Below are 22168 nucleotides of genomic sequence, written 5' to 3' on the forward strand. Positions count from 1 at the left end.
GGTCCTCTCATCCAGAGCTAATCACTGACACTTTATAACTTGAATGCTGAAAATTTCCACTCAGTTGCTGTCAAAGGTTGAATAGTTATATTTAAGGCATTTTCTTTTGGAATGTTTCATACACCTTGAAGAGAAGTGTTGGAGTCTAATTTTAAAGGTGTTCATTTGTAAACAATATTTTTAAAGGTCCAATTTCTAAAAACAGTGATATATAAATATTGAATGAAGATAAAACCTATTAACATGTAATATTGCCTTCAGTCTTTAGAAGGCAACATGTTACTTCTCACTCAGAACTGTGCATTTAACGGGCCTGAGGTCATACTATGATCTCCAAATAAATATATTCTATTTAACAATTGACAAAAAATAAATAAAAATCAAGTAGCTGACTGCAGTAACTGCATACATACTGCTGTTTACCCATTAAGTATTAGACTACTAACCTATTTTTAGAAAACATAATAAAAATAATCTTATTTATATTACTTACTTAAAAAATAAAAAATAAAACAGATGCAAAATAAATCAGTCTATTCCATTACATAACACAATTATTGTAATTAAACATTACTCACCCAATGTATTCATCCACCCAGTATTCACATCAGAATAATTTTTTTGACCCTAAACCAAATTAGGAAAAATCATTTACTTCATGGAGAAAAAATTATCTTATATGTATTTATGAACTATTAACAAAAATTGACAGAAGCCAAAAGAAAGGTTTGACATATTTAAAAATGAAGAAACCATGCATCAAGTGAGCAGATAACTCTGAAAGAAAGGAAAAGCCAATTACAGAAGTTTAAGGAATATATCTACAACAATATGCAATTAAAATCACAACATAAAAAATTTATAGATATTTTGACAAAGCATTATTTTGCTTATGTGAATGACTATGCAAATTAACAAATAATTATGAAAGCCCTTCTATCTGTTATGGGAAAATAACACAGTTGAAGAAGTACAGCAGTCCCACCTTATCCATGGTTTCGTTTTCTGCAGTTTCAGTGTTCCCCAAACAACCACAGTCCAGATGCCAACAATCCTCCTTCTTATCTGTCATCAGAATGCCAGTAGCAGCCTTGTCATTTCATTCACTTCACTTCACCTGAACACGTTGGCATTTTATCATCTCACATCATCACAGGAAGAAGGGTGACTACAGTACAGGAAGATATTTTGAGAGAAAGACCACATTCACTTAACCTTTATAACAGTATTTTGTTATAATTGTTCCACTTTATTATTAGTTATTGGTGTTAATCTCTTAGTGTGCCTAGTGTAGTTTATATACATATGTATGTGTAGGAAAAATCATAGTATATATTTAGGAGTCATTACTATCCATGGTTTCAGGAATGCACTGGGGGTCTTAGAACATATCCCCTGCAGATTAGGGGGCCCTACTGTAGTTGGAAAAATAGCAAAAATAAATGCATAATATAAATATTTGAGCAAATGTTCAACATAACTAATAAACATTCCTTTGAAAATGAAATCAACGTAATCCAATTTTAACTCATAAAATTAGCAATGATAAAAAACAATAAGTATATCCAGTTTTGGAAATGGTACATTGAAGTAAGGCACACCCAACCACAGCAGATAATAGTCTCAACTGATATAATTTTTATGAAAAACAATTCAGTTATTAGTTGCTTGAAAAGCATCTAAAACTTTTGACCAAGTAATTCTAATTTTTAATGTCTGTTTTATGAACTTGAAATTTAAAAAAAAAGATTAAAATGTATGCCAATACCATTTATTATTGCATGGTTTATTACTAATAAATCATAGACACAACATATTCAACTTTAGGAAATGATCAAATGCAGTCCTGATACAATTATATAAATAATAAACAAACACCTTTTTAATATTTTGTACTACATATGAAATAATATTAATAAGAAATTAATACACAAATATTCATTATATTCTCAACTATATAAAATATTCATCACAGAAGCCTGAAACACCATATTCCAAAAAGTTGAGGGAAATTCTGACTTTACAAAGGTAGTATGAGAGATTTAATTTGTTTTTGCTTTCTGTTTTTAAAACAAATCTGTATCACTTGCTACCAAAAAAGGAACAAGGGGAGAAAATATTTGAAACATTTAGAAGGGAAAAAAGAAAAGATACATCAGCATCTGGCAAGCATTAGTAAAACAGGTAAAAGTAATTTTTTTTTATTTCTTTAATGTTTATTTGTTTTTGAGAGACAGAGAGAGACAGAGCACAAGAGAGGGAGGGGCAGAGAGAGGGAGAATCTGAAGCAGGCTTTGGGCTCTGAGCTGTCAGCACAAAGCCTGATGCGGGGCTTGAACTCATGAACCTTGAGATCATGACCTGAGCTGAAGTCAGATGCTTAACCAACTGAGCCACCCAAGCACCCCAGGTAAAAGTAATTTTGAAGTTCAGTTGAAAAGTTGTACTTGTTCTCTTTCACATAAGAATTCAATAACTGATTTTCTCTTAAAATTCTCAACAAAATTTTTTTATTCTGAGTCAGTCTTTTTAAGACATTATGATGATTATGTATCTACTTATTTCCCTTTGATCCTTGCCTACCAGGAAATGCAGAGCCAGGTGTCATTCTGAGAAAAATAATCACATAATTCTATTTTCTTAGTACAGTTACCTACCTGGATGGTCTAGTGCTGTTTTCACTTATATTTTCATCTTTTTAAACATGCTTTATTATAGATTTGTTATAGCAGATGGTGCCATCATTTTTCTTAATGTGTATAATGCAGAATATGTGAAAACAGTCTGAAAGAGTTGGCACAATGATGAGAAAAGTTGAATAATTAATCCAGGACAAATGTTTTCAAATTACTGAAGGCTTGAAAGTTAAACTAAATTTAATCAATTTTTTTATAAGTCTTAAATTTTGGACTCTAGATAAATCCTAGACTTTTTAAGCATAAAGTTATAAGGCTGACTACAAAGTGGGGAGCCAGGGAAACCATTTTCTCTGCAAGAAAAATGGAGCTAATTGCTGGCATGCAGGGCTTGTCAACAGCACCATCAAGTTGAAAAGCTTCTGATTATATCATTTGTTTATGTATACTCTCTTCTGTGGCAGCTCTCTCTAATGAGTGAAGAAATTCTATTCTTTTGTACTAATCCTCTAGTGGAAGAGCTTTCTGGCAAGTAAATAAGTGAGCCACTGAAGTACAGAACAGGGTGGCTATGTCTCACCACCTTCCCTGGTCATGCTGCGGGCCTGATGTTTTCTGTGTAAGGGGATGACTCATGGACATCAAGGCTTGGCTTCCATCAATTCTCTTTAGGAAAGGACTCTTCAGAAATTTTCTTCAGACTATGGCATCATCATTGTCTGTTACCAAAATATGCTGGTCTTTTTCTAACATAATGTGATCCCTTCTAAATGGCAGTACACTTTGAATATTCTTTTATCTCTGCTTTACAAACATTATAACATCACTTCCTTATGTAAAAGGAACTCCATAAATTCACTCCTTAAAAATGCTCTTAAAAATCTTCTGAAAGTGAATTAAATATTTTTTATATTGCTCTCAACAAATGATATCAATGTTTTAGGAAGTTATAGATTTATCCCATGCTTTAATTAAAATACAAATTCTGGAAAATGTCAATGGGGCCTGGAAGATTAACGTCAATCTTGTGAAACAAAGTCCTCAAGGGACAAAGAGAGAGGGTTAGCTAGTAGATGGAACATAAAGTGCTTTCAGCCATCTATACACAGCATAAAAATCTTGGTGCTTTATTAGTGATCATTCAGTTAAATGTTTGTAGCTGTTTTTCCAAAATGAACACCGGTCAGGTTGCTCTGTTATATGAAAGGGCTTAGTTACTAATATCTAGAGCTTGGAATTTGGTAAAAAATATTGATATGAGCTATTCATTTTGCCTTTTTTAATACTTTATATATGTTAATTTAAATAACTTCAAACACATAAAATACATATTCTCCTTATGCAAAATTAAGAAATTGTTAAGATTGGGGCACCCGGGTGGCTCAGTTGATTAAGCATCTGACTCTTGATTTCGGCTCAGATCATGTCCTCATGGTTCTTGAGTTCAAGCCGTGTGTGGAGCCTGCTTGGGATTCTCTTTCCCCTTCTCTCTACCACTCCCCACATGCATGCATGTATGCATGCACGCTCTCTCAAAATAAATAAGCTTTAAAAAAATGTTGATAACCAACTTAAATTCCAGGTTCCTCCCCATAGGTACCTAGTATTAGCTGAGTTTGCATCCTTTCTGCTCTCTTTTATGGATTTTTGTGTGTGTATATACACGTATTTATAATTTAACCACTATATATAAAATGCATATATATGTATATATATAATACTATATATTTTCATATGTATGTAAAAGTATATAGTGTTTTATATATATAATATACATATTATATATATATATAAACACAAATGCATAAGCATCATAATAGCAACATAAGAATATACCTATTCCCACAGAGAATGAGATTTTTTTGGCTATTTTTCTTTCATCTTCCATGAATTACTCATACAAATTTTTTCCTTCATTTTTTTCCTATAAGGTTATTTTTTTCCTTATTGATTTATGAGCTTTTGTAGATTCAAATAATTTTTTGTCTGTGTTGCAAATATTTTTATTTCAAACTGTAAGGTGTCTCTCGCTATACTTAAATTTTAATTTTAAGGTCAATTTTTCCTTCATAACTTTTTCCTATTTGACTTATTTTAGAAGGGTTTCCCCAACATAAAGATCAAATATACATTCTTTACATTGTCTTCTAATAGTTTTATAATTTACTTTTACATGAATACCTTTAATATTAATATTGAATTCCCCAGTTTGTTAAGTTGACATATAGGAAAGCAATTACTTCTATATGTTGATATTTTATCTAACCGCATTGTTGACTAGGTTTATGAGTTCTGACAGTTTGTCAGCTGGCCCTCTGGAATGTATATGTGACAGTCACCTTCTGCAAGTTGTCAGTGACATCGTTATTTGCTACTGTTGTTGTTTCACTGACTGGGCCTCTGGCGTCCTGGTAAATGATAATGGCAATAATGGTCCGTCTTTGTGACCCTCTTTTCAGTGGGAAAACTTCATGTATCATTAACATAATACTTATTTTTGTAGATTTTTAGAAAGAACCTTCATCCAGATAATGGTAACAACCTTTATAGGCCTTGTTTGCTAAAGAATGACACTTAAGTTTTATTTAAAAGGTTTTTGCAGTTACCATTTCACTATTGTGTAGTGCACTGACAAATTTTTGTGTTTTTGAACCATTGTCACATTTCTGGAATAAAGGCTGGATGCTCATGACATATTTTAATTCCAATGCATTCATTCTTTGATTTTTTTTTTCCAAATGCTTTAAGAATTTTGCATCTATGTTTGCAAGTTTTTGTGTGTGAATCTGTATATGGTTCTCTCTTTATCAAGTTTTTAAATATTTGTATTTCACTTTTATTGCCTTTTATTGAGACAATCAATTTTTCTTTGTTTCTTTTTACTAACAGTTAAAAGTTACACCTATTTCTCTTCCGGTAGCAACTTTAATTTTTAAACTACTTTATAATTAATTATAATTACATTGTTTCTAATAATGGTGGCATTAAACTGTGGACACATTATAGCTTCTCTAAAAGTCAATATTTGTAGCACATTAGGCTACATCCCATTCATCATCCCATTTGCCATCTTGCTACCACCCAGAAATGTTTAATAAATTTAATAAACAGCTGTTTACTAAACAGCTAATTTTAGAAAAATTTATTGTAGTCAATACTTATTTAGAATTTACAATAATTTTGAGTAAGTTCCTTACAGTGCTTTTGGAATCTTTCCTTTTCCTCTTGGATTCACATTCAAGAGTTGGAGAACATCTGACTCTAATTCAACCTCTATCTGTAAGTAATTTACTTTCTGAATCATTCTATGGGCAAAACAACCCTAGTTTTCTCACATAATTGAACACTCAGAATTACAAATCCAAAGTTGTTTACCTTAAAATGCATTTTTTATTGTCCTCTTGCATGTAGTTAATCTAGTGAATTTTGAACTGAATGTAATTTCAATTTGACAATTATTTCCCAGTAAACAATCTCTTCTAGTCTCCTTCTCTGGAAGCTTTTAAGATTTTGTCTTTGTCCTTGGTGTTCTAAATTTCATTAGGATGGGTTCCTCTAAATTCTGCTGAGTGCTTGCAGGAGGTATGTGCTTTTACTCCGAAGAGACAACTGTCTCCAATTCTAAGAATATTTTTTTAATTCTTTTCATGTTTGCTTGTTTTTGAGAGAGAGAGAAAGAGAGCACAAACAGGAGGGCCAGAGAGAGAGGGAGACATAGAATTGAAACAGGCTCCATGCTCCAGGCTGTCAGCACAGAGCCAGACATGGGCCTTGAACCCACAAACTGGAAGATCATGACCTGAGCCAAAGTCGGATACTTAACCAACTGAGCCAACCAGTCGCCCCTAAAATTTTTTTAATAATTCTTTCATTTAATACTACTTTTTACCTCTTTTCTCTTCTGAATCTTCTATTATATGAAGTCTCCTGAGACATGAGATTACTTTATCTTTCATACTTTTCACCTTTCGTTTGATCTGAATTCTGCAAGAATTCCTCACTTCAATTTTTTTAGTGCATTAATTTACTCTTCAGCTTCAAGGACCATTCTCCTCTACTTAGCTCATCTATTGTGCTATTAAGTGACTGACCAATTTTTATTATCCATGTAATGTAATTAATAAATGTTTAGGTAGCAATATCCTCTTGCAACCCTTTGTGATAAAATAGATTCTAAAATGAAATCCTTTTCTTCTTGTTCTAACCACTGTTTCTTTAGGTGTAAGTACTTTTGTTTATCCCCTTTTTTGTGTCCCTATCATGGTGATGAATTTCCCTGAATACTTGGTGAATTTTTTTTTTGTGCTCCTTTTTAAAGGGGGGATTCTCCATTAGGATGTCTTCTGTAGAATTCATTTCATTGTTTTTCTTTGCTCTATTGCAATCCTGCTTTTGCCTTAACAATGAATTTAATGATAATTGACAGAACAGCTAATAGAAAGATAAACTGTATTCTGGCACCATTAGCCTTCTGGGACTCTGGGTGCACTTTTAGCCTTTAAATGAAATAATCAGGTTGAATATTTGATTTTCCTGGAAGACAAAAACAAATAATTTCTTAGAGAACTTTGGGTAGAATTCTAGATTCTAGAACACTAGATTCTAGTACAAAAACAACAGCTACAACAGCTGAAAAATAATCCTTTTATAAAAAGAAAAATGGTAGGTATGTTTTGCTTCAGAATGATGACTTTTATTTCAAGAAATTGTTTTCTTTAAACCATTCCATTAAAAGGAGTTTGGTAGAAAAGATTTAGTTCATGGAATTCAGAATCTCAGCTCCTAGTAGATTCATGAGTAGAAAATCAATTTCAATGTAAATTATTCTAAAGTCAGATGAAATTTAACTTTGCAAGAGACACCAGATCAAGCCACTTAATCTCTGTGGTGAACTCCCAGTGACTTATTTTTTTTTTAATTTTTTTTTTTTATGTTTATTTATTTTTGAGACAGAGAGAGACAGAGCATGAACGGGGGAGGGTCACAGAGAGAGGGAGACACAGAATCTGAAACAGGCTCCAGGCTCTGAGCTGTCAGCACAGAGCCCGACGCGGGGCTCGAACCCACGGACCGTGAGATCATGACCTGAGCCGAAGTCGGACGCTCAACCGACCGAGCCACCCAGGCGCCCCCCCAGTGACTTATTTAGAAATTGAGATTGATCATAGCACACACACATCACAGGGTTTTATGATAACTAAGTGGGTAAATATATTTGATTTTATTTTTTATAAACTGTAAAATCTTTTATTTAAAAAAAAATTTAAGTGTTCATTTATCTTTGAGGAGAGAGAGACAGCAAGAGCTGGGGAGGGACAGAGAGAGAGGGAGACACAGAATCTGAAGCAGGATCCAGGCTCTGAGCTGTCAGCACAAGGCCCAATGCAGGGCTCAAACCCACGAACTACGAGATCATGACCTGATCCGAAGTCAGACACACAACGGACTGAGCCACCCAAGGACTCCTAAACTGTAAAATCTTTTAAAAAGTAATTTGCCACATATTCAGGCCCTCACTATATAACAGACTGTGAATGTTATTATTATTTAAGTCAGTTTATAATTTATCAAATGAAATTGTAATTTTTTGCCTTTGTGTATAATCATACATTTCTATCCCATCCCTATTTAATAGAGAGATAGATAGGGGCATAATATTCCCTTGATGTTCTTAATATCCCAGTCTGAAGGTTCAATGGTAAGTCATGTGTCCCCATCATGTTCAAACATAAAAATCTCTTCGATTGCTTGTTACATGAATAACAATTTTTAGAACATCATCTAGAGATTCAGATTCAGGAGGGGTCCAGAATAATATGCTTTTAAAAAGCACCCAAAGTAAAATCTTTCATCAGGAATGTTTGGCAAACACTGGCTTAGAGTAATGAGTTGTAATGATTTTCCAGCAAGTCATAAGTTCATCTAGGACTACAAAAGGTAAATACTTATACTCCAGTAATAAACTGCCCACCATTTGTCTAAAGTCACCTATTTGCTCTCATCCCAGTGAAAAATAATTTAAGTGCTTAGAATGAACTATTTTTGGGTCTTCTGGAGTGTGTTCCACTTATAGTATCCCGTGCAGATGAGACTAAATCTTATTTCCTAAGATTTCCAAATAAGAAATATTTCCCTCTTTTGTCATGATCCATTCCAATGTTTTTTTTTTTTTTTTCAACTGCCCAAAAGCTCTTTTTTACATCTGGCTTAAATATTTAATGCATATAACTTTACTGTTAATAGATTAGTATTACCACCAGAATGCAAAGAATTTTATCTTAAATCTTAAGTAAACTCACACAATGTATCCAAAACTATAAGCCACTCTTCACCATCCAGAAGCTACTTCTCGTTAAGAGGAGCCAAAAAGTTCAAAGAAAAGAAAAGAAAAGAAAAGAAGAGAAAAGAAAAGAGAAGAAACCTGTAACCTGCATCCACCTAAACATCTCTAAGGAATGTGCTGTCAATAATACATGTGAGGGGCAGGTAGGGTATGTTTCCCAAGAGACAAATGATTAGCATGAATGTACTGTGCTCAGACCTTTAAGAAAACAGAATAGCCAAGAAGGACTAGAAAAATCATGCAGCTGTTTCCAGGATGTTTTTATTTATAATTTTATGGACTGTGAACTGTGCAAAAAAATGTCACTAGAAGGTACTCATTCATCTGCATGATTGTCTTAAACTCCTGTCTGCAGCAATGATCACTAATGAATATGCAGAACATTTTTAAGGTTCAACAGCTTCCAGATAGGCTAGTGACAAACAACCTTGACTGTATTTGCTCTCAAGGCCCTATTTAGGGGGCAAAAGCCAATAACATGGTGCCAATCTTGCTGGCACAGGATAAAAACTGCCTTGATTGTGTTCTTGTCTGCTAAAAAGCCTAGGCGGTGGTATTCAGCTCCTTTCTCAATAGCAGCCTCTTGAACGGCTTGGCATGAACCAGCCATTCTAAGAATGCCTGTTTAAATCTTAGACTGATGAAAAGAGGAATGTATACTGATTTGCTATTAAAACGTGCAGAATAGAAAGCAATATGAAAACTGAAAATATTCATGAGTATGCCCACATAAAATTTCATTGTGTGATTTTAGTTACTGCACTTTGGGTCTGTATTTTAGTTGGAGAGGAGATTTTTTATACAGTTAGATATGTAAACTCACCATCCACACACCAAAAGATCCATGATTGTGTCAGCATAGCTTATTTTTAAAAATTTTTATGTTAAAACATATCATACACATAACGAATAGTGCAAAAAATATAGGGGCCCCTGGGTAACTCACCTGGTTAAACTTCTGGCTCTTGATTTCAGTTCTGGTTGTGATCTCAGGGTTTGTGAGTTCAAGCTTCAAGTACGTAAGAGAGAGGATTCTCTCCCTCACTGTCTGTCCCTCACCCACTCATGTGAATGCACTCTCTCTCTCTCTCTCTCTCTCTCTCTCTCTCTCTCAAAATAAATAAACATTTTTTTAAAAGAGAATAGTGCGTGGGGCGCCTGGGTGTCTCAGTCGGTTAAGCGTCCGACTTCAGCTCAGGTCGCGATCTCGCGGTCCGTGAGTTCGAGCCCCGCGTTGGGCTCTGGGCTGATGGCTCAGAGCCTGGAGCCTGCTTCCGATTCTGTGTCTCCCTCTCTCTCTGCTCCTCCCCCGTTCATGCTCTGTCTCTCTCTCTGTCTCAAAAATAAATAAACGTTAAAAAAAAATTAAAAAAAAAATAAAAGAGAATAGTGCAAAAATATAAATGTACGGTTCAATGAAAGCCAACTGCTAGGTAACTGTCACTAGGTCAACAAAGAGCCTTGCAAACCCTGCAGAAGCCTCCATTGCATCCACTCCCCACCACTTTCCTTTCCAAACTCCTCAAAGGAAACCACTCTCCTGCCTTCTAACAGCACAGCTTAGCTTTGGCTATTTTGTAAGACTCTGTACCAATTAAATTACATAGTATATATACACTTTTGTATCTGACTTTCCCACCCCCACTATTATAATTGTGAAATTCATCCATGTTGCTGGGTGTAATGTCAATTCTTCCATTTCCATTTCTGTAGAGTATTTCTTTGCATGACTATAAAACACTTATTTATCTATAATACTGCTTGGTGGACATTTATATTTTTTTCCAGTTTAGGATTGTAATGAATAATGATGCTATGAATATTTGTTTACATTTCTACTGGTGTACACACATTTTTCTGCTGGATACACCTAGAAGTAAAATTGCTGTGCCATAAGATATACAAAAGATCAGCTTTAAGAGAGAATGCTAAGTATTTTTCCAAAGTTGTCACACCAATGTGTAGCTCTAGCCAAAGGTAGAAGGATTCCTTTTTCTCCACACTCTCAGCAAACCCTAGTAATGTCTTTTTAAATGACAGTCACTCTGATGAGTGTGTAGTAGCACATAACTTGCTTTTTCCTCATCACCAATGTTGAGTTCCTTTTTATATGTTAATTTAGTCATTTGGGTGTGTGTGTGTGTGTGTGTGTGTGTGTGTGTGAGAGAGAGAGAGAGAGAGAGACAGAGACAGAGACAGAGACAGAGACAGAGAGACAGACAGAGACAGAGAGAGACAGACAGAGAGACAGCCCTTCCCACTCAAATCTTTTGCCTATTTTTCTATTGGGTTGTCTTTTTCTTATTGATTTGGAGATTTTTAAAAATTCTTAGTATGCCTTCTTTTTTTAGCTATATATATTCAAGGTATTTTCTTTCACTCTGTGGCTTACCTTTTTACTTACTTAATGGCGTATTTTGATTAGCATATTCTTAATGTTAACATAGTCCATTTTATTCATCTCTTAATGATTAGTGGTGTATGTATCTTTTAAAGACACCTTTCCTTACCCCAGGCTCATGAATTGTTCTATATCAATTTTTAGAAACTATTGATTTGTCTCTCAATTTATGTATCATTGTAAGATGGGTCATTTCTTTTCTCTCCCTACCTTCCTTCTTTGCATGTTCTTCCTTCTTCCCTTCCTTCTTTCCTTCCCTCCTTCCTTCCTATTTCTTTCTTTCTTTTTAAACAAATAGAATTCATTTGAACCAGTACCATCTATTGAAAAGATGGCTCTTTCTCATTGTATTGTGCAGTGCCCCTTTCTATTAAATCAAGTGTCCTTCCAAACATAACCCCAGTTCTGGGCTCTCAATTTTCTTCCACATGTCCATTTGCCTATCCTTGTGTCAATGCTGCACTATCTTATTAGTATAATTTATAATGCATCTTAACATCTGGTAGAGCAAGTCTTGCCACTTGCTTTCATCGAAAGTGTTTGGCTGAGCCTGGGTGGCTCAGTCATGTGAGTGTTCAGTTTTGGCTCAGGTCATGATCTCATGGTTCATGGGGTCAAGCCCCCACATCGGGCTCTCTGTTGTCAGCACAGAGCCCACTTCAGATCTTCTGCCCCCCCCCCTGCTCCTCCCCCACTCATTCTTTCTCTCTCTCTCTCAAAAATAAATAAACAGTAAAAAAAGTGTTTGGCTTATACTAGCACTTTTTTTAAATTTTTTTTTTAACGTTTATTTATTTTTGAGACAGAGAGAGACAGAGAATGAACGGGGGAGGGTCAGAGAGAGGGAGACACAGAATCTGAAACAGGCTCCAGGCTCTGAGCTGTCAGCACAGAGCCCGACGCGGGGCTCAAACTCACGGACCTGGAAATCATGACCTGAGCCGAAGTCGGCCGCTTAACCAACTGAGCCACCCAGACGCCCCTATACTAGCACTTTGTATTCATAACCTGTATGATCAGTTTGTCATTTCTGAAGAAATCTGTTGAGTTTTCATTGGGACTGAACTAGATCTAAAAGCCACTGTTGCAAAATAAACTTTAAAATATGAGACTAAAGATATATGAACATGGTCTATTCCTCTGTTTATCTGTTTTTTAAATTTCTCCCAATACGTTTTATTGCAGAGCTCTGTAGTTTCCTATGTAATGATGTTGTCCATTTTAAAAATTATTCCTGGGGCACCTGGGTGGCTCAGTAGGTTAACCGTCCAAGTTCAGCTCAGATCATGATCTCATGGCTCGTGGGTTTGAACCATGCATCGGGCTCTGTGCTGACAGCTCAGAGCCTGGAATCTGCTTCAGATTCTGTGTCTCCCTCTCTCTCTCTGCACCCCCCCCCCCATCACACTCTATCTCTCTCTCTCCCATAAATAAACATAAAAAAATTATTCTTATGTAATTTGATATTTTCTAGATGTTAATGTAAGTGCTAACTAGTTTACTGTAATGTCTTCTACATGTATATTATTTGTATATATTAACACCCTGGCGTTTTTCTCTTAAACTTGTATCTGGCAACTTTGTTATATGCATTAATAAATTCTAGTTATCTTATATATTTTCTTTCTTTAAGTTTATTTATTTATTTTGAGAGAGTGAGAGCATGCATGTCTGTGAGTGGGGGAAGGGCAGAGAGGGAGAGAGAGAATCCCAAGCAGGCTTTGCACTATTAGCACAGAACCTGATGGGGGTCTTGATCTTAGAACCATGTGATTATACCTGAGCTAAAATCAAGAGTTGGAAGCTCAATCAACTGAACTATCCAGGCACCCCTATCTTATGTGTTTTTTATATAAATCATATTTGGAAATAATGAAAGTTATATTTGTTCTTTTCCTATACATATTTTATATATTTTTATATTTTTGCCTTATTTCTCTAACAAAGACCTTCAGTAAGATAACAGACATCTTTGTGCTCTTATTGTTCTGAAGGGAAAATTTCTCAAAACTTTATGGTTAAGTTCATGATTGGTGTAAATTTTTTAAACATATCTAATAAATACACTTTAATCAAGTGTTTTTTTAAGAATATATTGAGATGATTATTAAATCATTTACTATTTTGTTGTATAGTAAATTATATTAGTTCTTTTTTCACTAATGTATTTTTAACAGATTTATTGGATATAATGTGCATACCATAAAATTCATTAATTTAAAGTGTACAGTTCAAAGGTCTTTAGCACAGTCATGGAATTGTGCTACCATTGCCATAATGTAATTTTAAATATTTTTATCAGCCCAGAAGGAAATCTCATACTCATCGTATACACTCCCCACCCTTACTTGCCTAGCCCTGGTCACCCACTAATCTATTTTCTGTCTTGATAGTTTCCTACTCTGGAAATTTCATACAAATGGAATCATGCAATATGTGGGGGTTTGTTTTGAGACTGGCTTCTTTAACTTAGCAAAATATTTCTGTTGATCATTCACATTATAGCATGTATTCATGCTTTATTCTTTATTGTTACTGAATACTACTTGATTTTATGGATATATACTACATTTTGTACATTCGTCAGCTGGTGAGCATTTCATTCATCTTCACGTTTTGGCTTGGGACATGCTGGGAAGCTCTATTGCATAGGAATATTATTTAACATCTACATATTATTAATCCAACAAACTAAACAATTTTCACATTAGATTGTTTAGTTTGAATATAACTGATTTTATTTCTACCATATTTTTTCTCAGTGTTCTGGGTTTCTCTTTCTCGTTCTTCCTTTTTGTTTTTCCTGCTCTCTGTTGGACTGACCAAGTCTGTTTGCTCTTTCTTTTCCTCTACTCCTTTCCTGTAACTGATCTGAGAGTTCTATATTATATTCCTGTGTGTGTGTGAAGTGTTACTCTTAAATTTATAAGCCACACACTCAAGTGTTTTCCAGTAAATTCTACAACATACCTACCTTCCTCCCAACCCTGACAACATTCTTACCATCTTTACACTATGCAATAACAGATACATCTTCTTACTTTAGTTAAATTTAATTTACTCTTTTTAAAAACATTCAAAAATTATTACTTTCTCTATTTCACTATCAGACTATACCTTCATATATAATTCATACATAATTTTTTTGCTTTTTATATAAACACAATATTCTTGAAATTTAAAAAAAAATAAATCTATCAAACAACTGCAGCATTCATGAAACCCAGTAGAAAACAACTGTTTGTTTAATGTTGAGCAGAATTCTGATCATTATCAAAATCTGAGCACATGAAAGCTTGGAGACAAATGTTTCATTACATATTTGAGGGCATTCAATAATAATAATGGCTAATGCCTATACAGGACTTACTTTGTACCAGGTGCTGTTTTACTGTTCTAAGAAATACACACACATGTAATGTAATCTTCCCAACAACGCTATGAAATAGGTACTATTGTTGTATTACTATTCCCACCGTACAGGTGAGGAAACTAGCACAGAAAACTAAGTACATTGCCCACAGTCACCTAGCTTGTAAATGTCATGGCTGGAAATTGAACCTAGACAACATGTCTCCAAAAATCCATGCTAAGTACAGTCTGGTACATTACCAAACGGATAATTCACAAAAAAAAGTCCGGGCCTCTGGAACTATTAGCAGCACATGTTTGAAATAGTAATCTATGAATTAGTGTTAGTATTTTTCATAATAGCTAACTGAAATAGAAAGTGGATATCAGTGTTTTCTGTCCTTAAGAAGCATTTTAATTTTAAAACCAGGTATGGATCCTCTGAATTGCTTTTAGAAATTCCTTTTTTTGGACTTTCAAACACTGAATTCAAATTTAATGCTAAGTTTAACATTAAATTTAAAAATTCCTTCTTTTAGACCCTTAAACGTTACATTATCTAAAACCTTCATAATCAAGAAGACATAAAAATAAATGCCTTTGAATTGGCCAGCTTACTTGTGACAAAAGGTACTACTAAGAAAACCCTGGGTCTATGTCTATCTAATCCTGCTCAAGGATCATGCACACACCACTACAACCCGACTACCTAAATATTCCCAGTCACAGGTAATGGTCCCCTCTGCAGGGAAATAACCAGTATTTCCAGTCAAGCATTCACATGCACCATGCTGAGAAAATGTCTCTGTGTTCTAAGTTAGCCATGCAAGTGGCAGTGCTAAGTAGGAGACTCGAGTACTCAAATAACCCTGGCTCCAGTTAGTTTGACAACCTCACTCTTGCCATGCTCAATATTAAATTCAACTCAGACTCAGCCACCAATTTGGAGAACTCCAACTCCATGATCTCCCCCAATTACCTCTGTTCCCTAGGGTCCGTTCAGCTCTCTGGTAGTAATCAGTCCTATGGTTTCAGGTCCATGGAGGCCCAGGGAGATTCTATTTTATTTATTTATTTATTTTTTAAACATTTTTATTTATTTTTGAGACAGAGAGAGACAGAGCATGAACGGGGGGAGGGCCAGAGAGAGAGGCAGACACAGAATCTGAAGCAGGCTCCAGGCTCTGAGCTGTCAGCACAGAGCCTGATGCGGGGCTCTAACTCACAGACCGTGAGATCGTGACCCGAGCGAAGTTGGACGCTCAACCGACTGAGCCACCCAGGTGCCCCAGGGAGATTCTATACTGTCAAAGAAGATAAGAATTCTGAGAAAACACACACTTGAGCTCCCCTAGGTAAAATGACAGTAAAGGACAAGGGGAGAAGGTTTAGATGTGTGGCACTATCTTCATCTGAGAGGCTGTGTTCCTTTCCATACACCTTTCTATTCCCCATCCTTCCAATTTAAAACAAATAGCACCATTTCCAGCCAGTGTGCTTGAAGAAAAACTAATGCAATGATTGTAAAATAATTTGCAAAAATATATATTGCTCTAAAATATTCAATGATATTTATTTCCTTTTTGCAGAATAATAAGTCCCTATTGCACACGTAATAGGATATCTCAGATAAATTTTGTTGTGTATTTGGCACAATTTTGAATATTCACACTGCCTAACCAGCCATTTATCAGAGCTTTCACAAAAACGTTTTTTAATCTTCCACAGAACAGCATATATCTCAAGACTTTTATATGAATTCACTAAAGTTATATTCAAATAGACTAATTATCATTAAGTGTGTATGCTTAAAATATGTATAAGATATTTATGTATTAAAACTGGTAGGTTCTGATTGCCTTTATCTTGATGGTGAGTTATGAATCCTTTACATTTAAGAGAAAATGTATTTTCAAGCCCCAAAGCTAGAAATCTTTTTAAAACATATTGAAAATGAAGTCATATTTCCCTGGTCTATTTCAGTATACAGTACTTTGTAAAATAAATACTCCAAAGTGGTTTGAATTCATAAAAATAATTGCTTAAAAACTGCCCCAAGGTTAGGCCTGGCATTGAAGATTTTGTCTGGTGGCCAATTATTATGGTTCTGTTAATACTCTAAAACACTGTCTATAATGGAAATGCCAACTTCTCTGTAGTCCATATGAATGAAATATTGCAAATTAAAGTATGCAGCTGATGTGCAACTTCGCCTATGAAATATGATTGCTATTTGCCAATATATTTTCAAAAAATATAGGAGCAACAAGAGTTGGTACAAATGCTTAGGGACTATAACTAAAGCTATTGTTGAATTCTTTCTAATCAAATATTTTACCATATTGTTGCATTCGGTGACTAGCTCACTGCGAGTTGCATCATTAAGTAAGACAGCATTCCCTAACTCAGTGGCATACCATTCACTATGATCATTTATTAGGTGCCTGTGCACACTTACTCTGTGATTCTTGACAGACGTTTTGAACTATAATTTATAAAGGAAGTAGAATTTGAAACAGAGATCTCTGTGTCATCCAATAGAAACAAAAATGTGTAACAAGAGTACCACGTCACAAGCCTACTCGCCCACTTCAAATTCTGAACAGTGATAAAAGCATGCCTTACTGCCTGCCCCAGCAATCCTTTCCACAGTCAATGGTAAAAGAAATAGGAGGATTACTGAGGAACACTGTCCCATGCAACATAAACTTACCTCTTCTGCTATCTCTATTCTGTCTGTTCCAGGAGTGACAAGATCAAACCAGATATATATAGAAAGCATCCAAGTAATACCAGTGAGTCAGAGGAACTCTTTCATTTATACTATGTTGTAATCAAAATGCATAGAATTTTAAAATTCTAAGGTTTTATCATATACTATTGCATGTGCTAAAAGTGTAACTTCTATAAAGAGAACGCATTAACCTGTATCTTTAACTCTTCTTTGGAAACATCCTTTCTGTATAGAAGTACTTGAAATAAAGCTATCATTTCTTATTCTCCCAAAAGATGTCAATCAAGAAGGAGTTAGTCATGATCAAACATATTATAGTCACTGTAGAGGTTTTTAAAAAGAGTAAAAGATGTGATCTCCACCAATGAAGAATCATATCTAACTGGTTTTTAAAAGATAAGTAGAAGTAAAAAAAAAAATTACAGTCTAGTGTGTTTAAAACTACATTCACTATGGGAACTTAGCAAGGAATGGAAGAGTGTGGTCTCAAACTGTCACTGAAGGAAGAATAGGTGTTCAATTGACTGACGGAGAAGCAAGAAGATATTTCATGTGGAAGGAAGACTGGAAAATGGTACAAGACAGGAACAAGCATGTAGGAGATAGAGGTTAACCAATATGATTGAAGCAGTGTCATAAATAAGATGTTTATGATAGTATCTAGTTAATAGGGAGTGTTAAATGTCACATGAGAATCTGTAGGGACAAACAAACCACCAAAAGGATTGAAGTAGGAAAATACAAGCTGTAGGTTTTGTCTTAAAGCTTAATCCTGGAAGCAGGGGAAGAGTACTAAGAAACTAAAGATTTCACTGGGCAATTTAAGTGTATATAACATACTGGAACATCGCAAGCTCTAGAGGGATGTGTGTCTGGATTAGACCCCCAGCAACTCTACTTACTAGCCATGTTACCCAGGAGAAATTTCTGAAGTTCTTGTGCTGCAACTTTCTCATCTAGAATGTTGACATAATAAAGTACCTAGCTTATTGGGCTACTATGAAAATTAAATGGATTAATACAGGTTAAGAGTTTGGAACCAAAAACAGACTCAGATAGAGTTAGCTGATTTTTGACAAAGGAACATAGACAATAAAATGTAGCAAAGATCCTTTTTTTCAGCAAATGCTGCTGGAAGAACTGGATATCTACAAATAAAAAAAGATGAGTCTAGACACCAGATCTTACAACTTTAACAAAGACTAACTCGAAATGCATCATAGGCACAACTGCAAAATGCAAAACTATAAAACTCCTATAACAAAGCATGGGAAGAAAATCTAAATGACCAAGGGTATGGTGTTGACCTTATAAGTGGGACACCAAAGACATGAGTCATGAAAAAAAATTGATAAGCCAGACTTTATTAACGCTAAAAAAACTGCTCTAAATAGACAATATAACAGAATGAGAAGGTAAGCCACAGACTGGAAGAAAATAATTGCAAAAGACACATCTGATACAAGACTGCCATTTAAAATATACAAGAAATGCTCGAAATGCGACAATAAGAAAACAACCCAATAAAAAATGTGAAGACCTTCACAGACATTTAACATTCAAAAAAGGTGAAATACACAGAAAATATAAACATGGCAAAAAAACACATATGAAATGATACTCCACACATGTTCCATTTATCACCAAGGAAGTGAAAATCAAAACAAAATGACACTACATATATTAGAACGGTCAGAATCTGCAGACTCTCAGTACTGAATACTGGTGAGGATATGGAGCAGCAGGAACTCTCATTATTGATGGGGATGCAAAATGGTATTGTCATTTTGAAAGACAGCTCGACGATTTCTTACAAAACTAAATATACTTCTCTTTTATGATCCAGCAACTGCACTCCTCGGTATATACTTGAAGTTGTTGAAAACTACATCCACACAAAAAGGGGCACCCAAATGTGTCTAGCACCTTTATTTACAATTATCAGAACTTAGAAGCAACCAAGATGTTCTTCACTAGATAAATGAATAAACTGTGGCACATGTGGACAATAAATTAGTATTCATTGCTAAAAATAAATGAAATATGAAGACATGAAAAGATATGGAAGAAACTTAAATTCATATTACAAAAGAACAAAAAAACTTGGGAGTGGATCTGGGACACCAGAAGTATTCAATAAAAATCACTATTATTATTATCACATGTACACATTGCATATTCATGCATGCACAGTTTTTAACATTAATTCTCTCATCTCTCAAGTAAAAAATATCTTGAGGACAAAGGATTGTGTATTTTTCAAAACTATATTCACAGAAGTTCTCAAAGTGCTGGGGCCCCTGGGTGGCTCAGGTCATGATCTCACAGTTCATGGATTTAAGCTCCGCATTGGGCTCTGTGCTGCCAGATCAGACCCTGGAGCCTGCTTTGGATTCTCTCTCTCTCTCTCTCTCTCTCTCTCTCTCTGCCCCTTCCCTGCTCACGTGAGCTCTGTGTGTGTGTGTCTCTCTCTCAAAAATGAATAAACTTTTTTTTTAATTAAAAGAAGTTCTCAAAGTGTTATTCAAAGAATAGGCATGCAATAAATATTTCTTGAAGAAAAAAATCAATGTAGAAAGGGAGAAATAGGCTAATGTTGAATACTGATTGTTAAGCTATGAGGAGAAAAGTTCATGAAGGTATCAAAATTGCATCAACTCTCTTTCAACTCTATTTCAGAACTTAGAGAAATGCAGTGAACCAATGCCTCCAATGTGTTCCAAGGAAATGTATGAAAAATTCCTGAAATCATGCACATGAACAAGCTGACAGTTTAATCAGGCTAGGTCTCCCCAGACAGATGTAGAATCACACAGGAAATTTAAGAGGAATCAGGAAAGCCAGAGAAACTGGAAAAAGGACTCTTTAAAGAGAACAGACTCTTGAATCTTTTAATATTATATATATAAAGGAAAGAGAAGAAAGGTTTCGCCCTCTCCATAGAGGTTAGAAGGCTGTGTGTGTGTGTGTGTGTGTGTGTGTGTGTGTGTGTAACCTATATATTTCAGAACAAATGTGAGCAAATAGCAGAAAGCTATGAGTGCATCTAGATTAACAATCTGACAGTAGGCCCTACAAATGTGGAAAGCAGACCTCTTGGGTCAAAACAACAAGGATATAAGAATCAAAAGCAATAAGATGAGATAGAACCTGCTTCCGAAATGCTCCTTATACTCATAATCTTACTGTTCAAACCTCCAATTGCTGGAACAAAATGAAAGCAATTCAAAATATAAGGAATTTGGTAGCATGGCTGAGATGGTGATTCACCCCGATATGCTGCTGGCTTAAATTTAGCAGATATTATTTTCTTTCAATTCAACCTCTTGGCATAACTTATGCTCAGAGTTCTTGGAAGATGTGGTGCATGGAAACAAAAGGATGACAAATGATTCTGTATAACATAACTTTGCAATAAAGTCACAAACTAAAAAGAATTCCCTAGAATTTTAATATAGGACTTCTCTGGCAGTGTTGATCAACCCAGAGATCACCTATGTATACAAAGTGAAAAATACATAATGAAACTATGTTGGAGATATATATCTGAGCTCGCAATCTAATCATTCTATAGATGGCACAAATTATGATTTCACAGGTACTGTGTTTGCAGTTGGTATCCTACAGAGGAAAGAGGCTTGGGTGGTGATAGTCTGGTTGAGAAGGGAGAAGTTGAGCATATTCTTATTTAAATACTCCAATGTCATCTCTGCATTGAGGCTTCCCCAAACACTCCTGTAGAAAGTAAGTGCTCAGCACTCACTCTATCACAGAACTTGTCTATGCATTAATTTATAAAGTTTATTTATTTTTTACATGTTTATTTTCTTTTTCACCTACTGAATGTAAGGTCATGAGACAGAAGACAGTAACTATTTTGAGAAGTTATGCAGCATGATGATTAAGAGCATAGAATTAAAGGCTAAGCACAAGAATTTATCCTTGGGCACACTGCTTAAACTCTGTCTCAGAGTTACTAATAGGATTAATACATTTAAAAATACATAATAACAATATATATATATATATATATAACAGATACCAATCACTATATAAATGTTAGTTGTTACTATTAGTTGTCACCATTTTCTTAATGCCAAGAACATCAAATAAATGGATATTCAAACACAGAAATACACATATACACTCTGCACATCCTACTTCCTACTGAAATGTGAAATATTCATAATCAGGTGTTCCCTTTTAAATAATTGAAACTTTTCAAAGTACTTGCATATGTCAAATATATGCTTGTAATATGAAGTACTATCATGAAGCCCAACACTATGTTTGGCACCATGGAGACCCATGTTTCAGCCAAATTCAATGCTTCCCAACCACGTGTCCTCAGAGTACTAAAAGCATCTTCAAGTCCATAGTGCACCAACTACTGATTGACTAAATTCTGCCTTGCATTTATTTGACTATTTTTCAGATATATGTAGTTGTAATCCATGAAACACAAATGCATTTACAATTACTGTAAAGTTATCATTGTTCTGTTAGTTTCTCATTATTTTGTAGTTTGTTGTTTCGTCGTGCCTTCCTTGTTTTGTAGTTCCTTAGTAACTGATTAAAAAAAAAACTAGTGTCTTTTGGGATTCTGAAAAGTTTGACATTTAAAAGGGAATATTATACTTGGAAAGGTTCAGAATCGGGGGTCTAGGTCATGCTGCATCACTAAAATGCCAACCTGGCCTCTC

The 22168-nt window shown here is 34.8% G+C and overlaps 1 long non-coding RNA gene across 1 annotated transcript in view; it reads right to left on the reverse strand.

Annotated features, from left to right (window-relative positions):
• Nucleotides 1–563: 563 nt before the first annotated feature.
• Nucleotides 564–22168, reverse strand: part of LOC125920916 (uncharacterized) — a 146982-nt gene continuing 125377 nt past the window's right edge. Inside the window, exons 4-5 of the long non-coding RNA XR_007457248.1 lie at nucleotides 986–1168; nucleotides 564–627 (exon numbers count right to left, since the gene is read on the reverse strand). This is a non-coding gene — a long non-coding RNA (uncharacterized LOC125920916). The remainder of the gene's footprint in view (nucleotides 628–985; nucleotides 1169–22168) is intronic.

Source organism: Panthera uncia, chromosome C2 (genome assembly GCF_023721935.1).
Source record: "Panthera uncia isolate 11264 chromosome C2, Puncia_PCG_1.0, whole genome shotgun sequence".
NCBI classification, from domain to species: domain Eukaryota; kingdom Metazoa; phylum Chordata; class Mammalia; order Carnivora; family Felidae; genus Panthera; species Panthera uncia.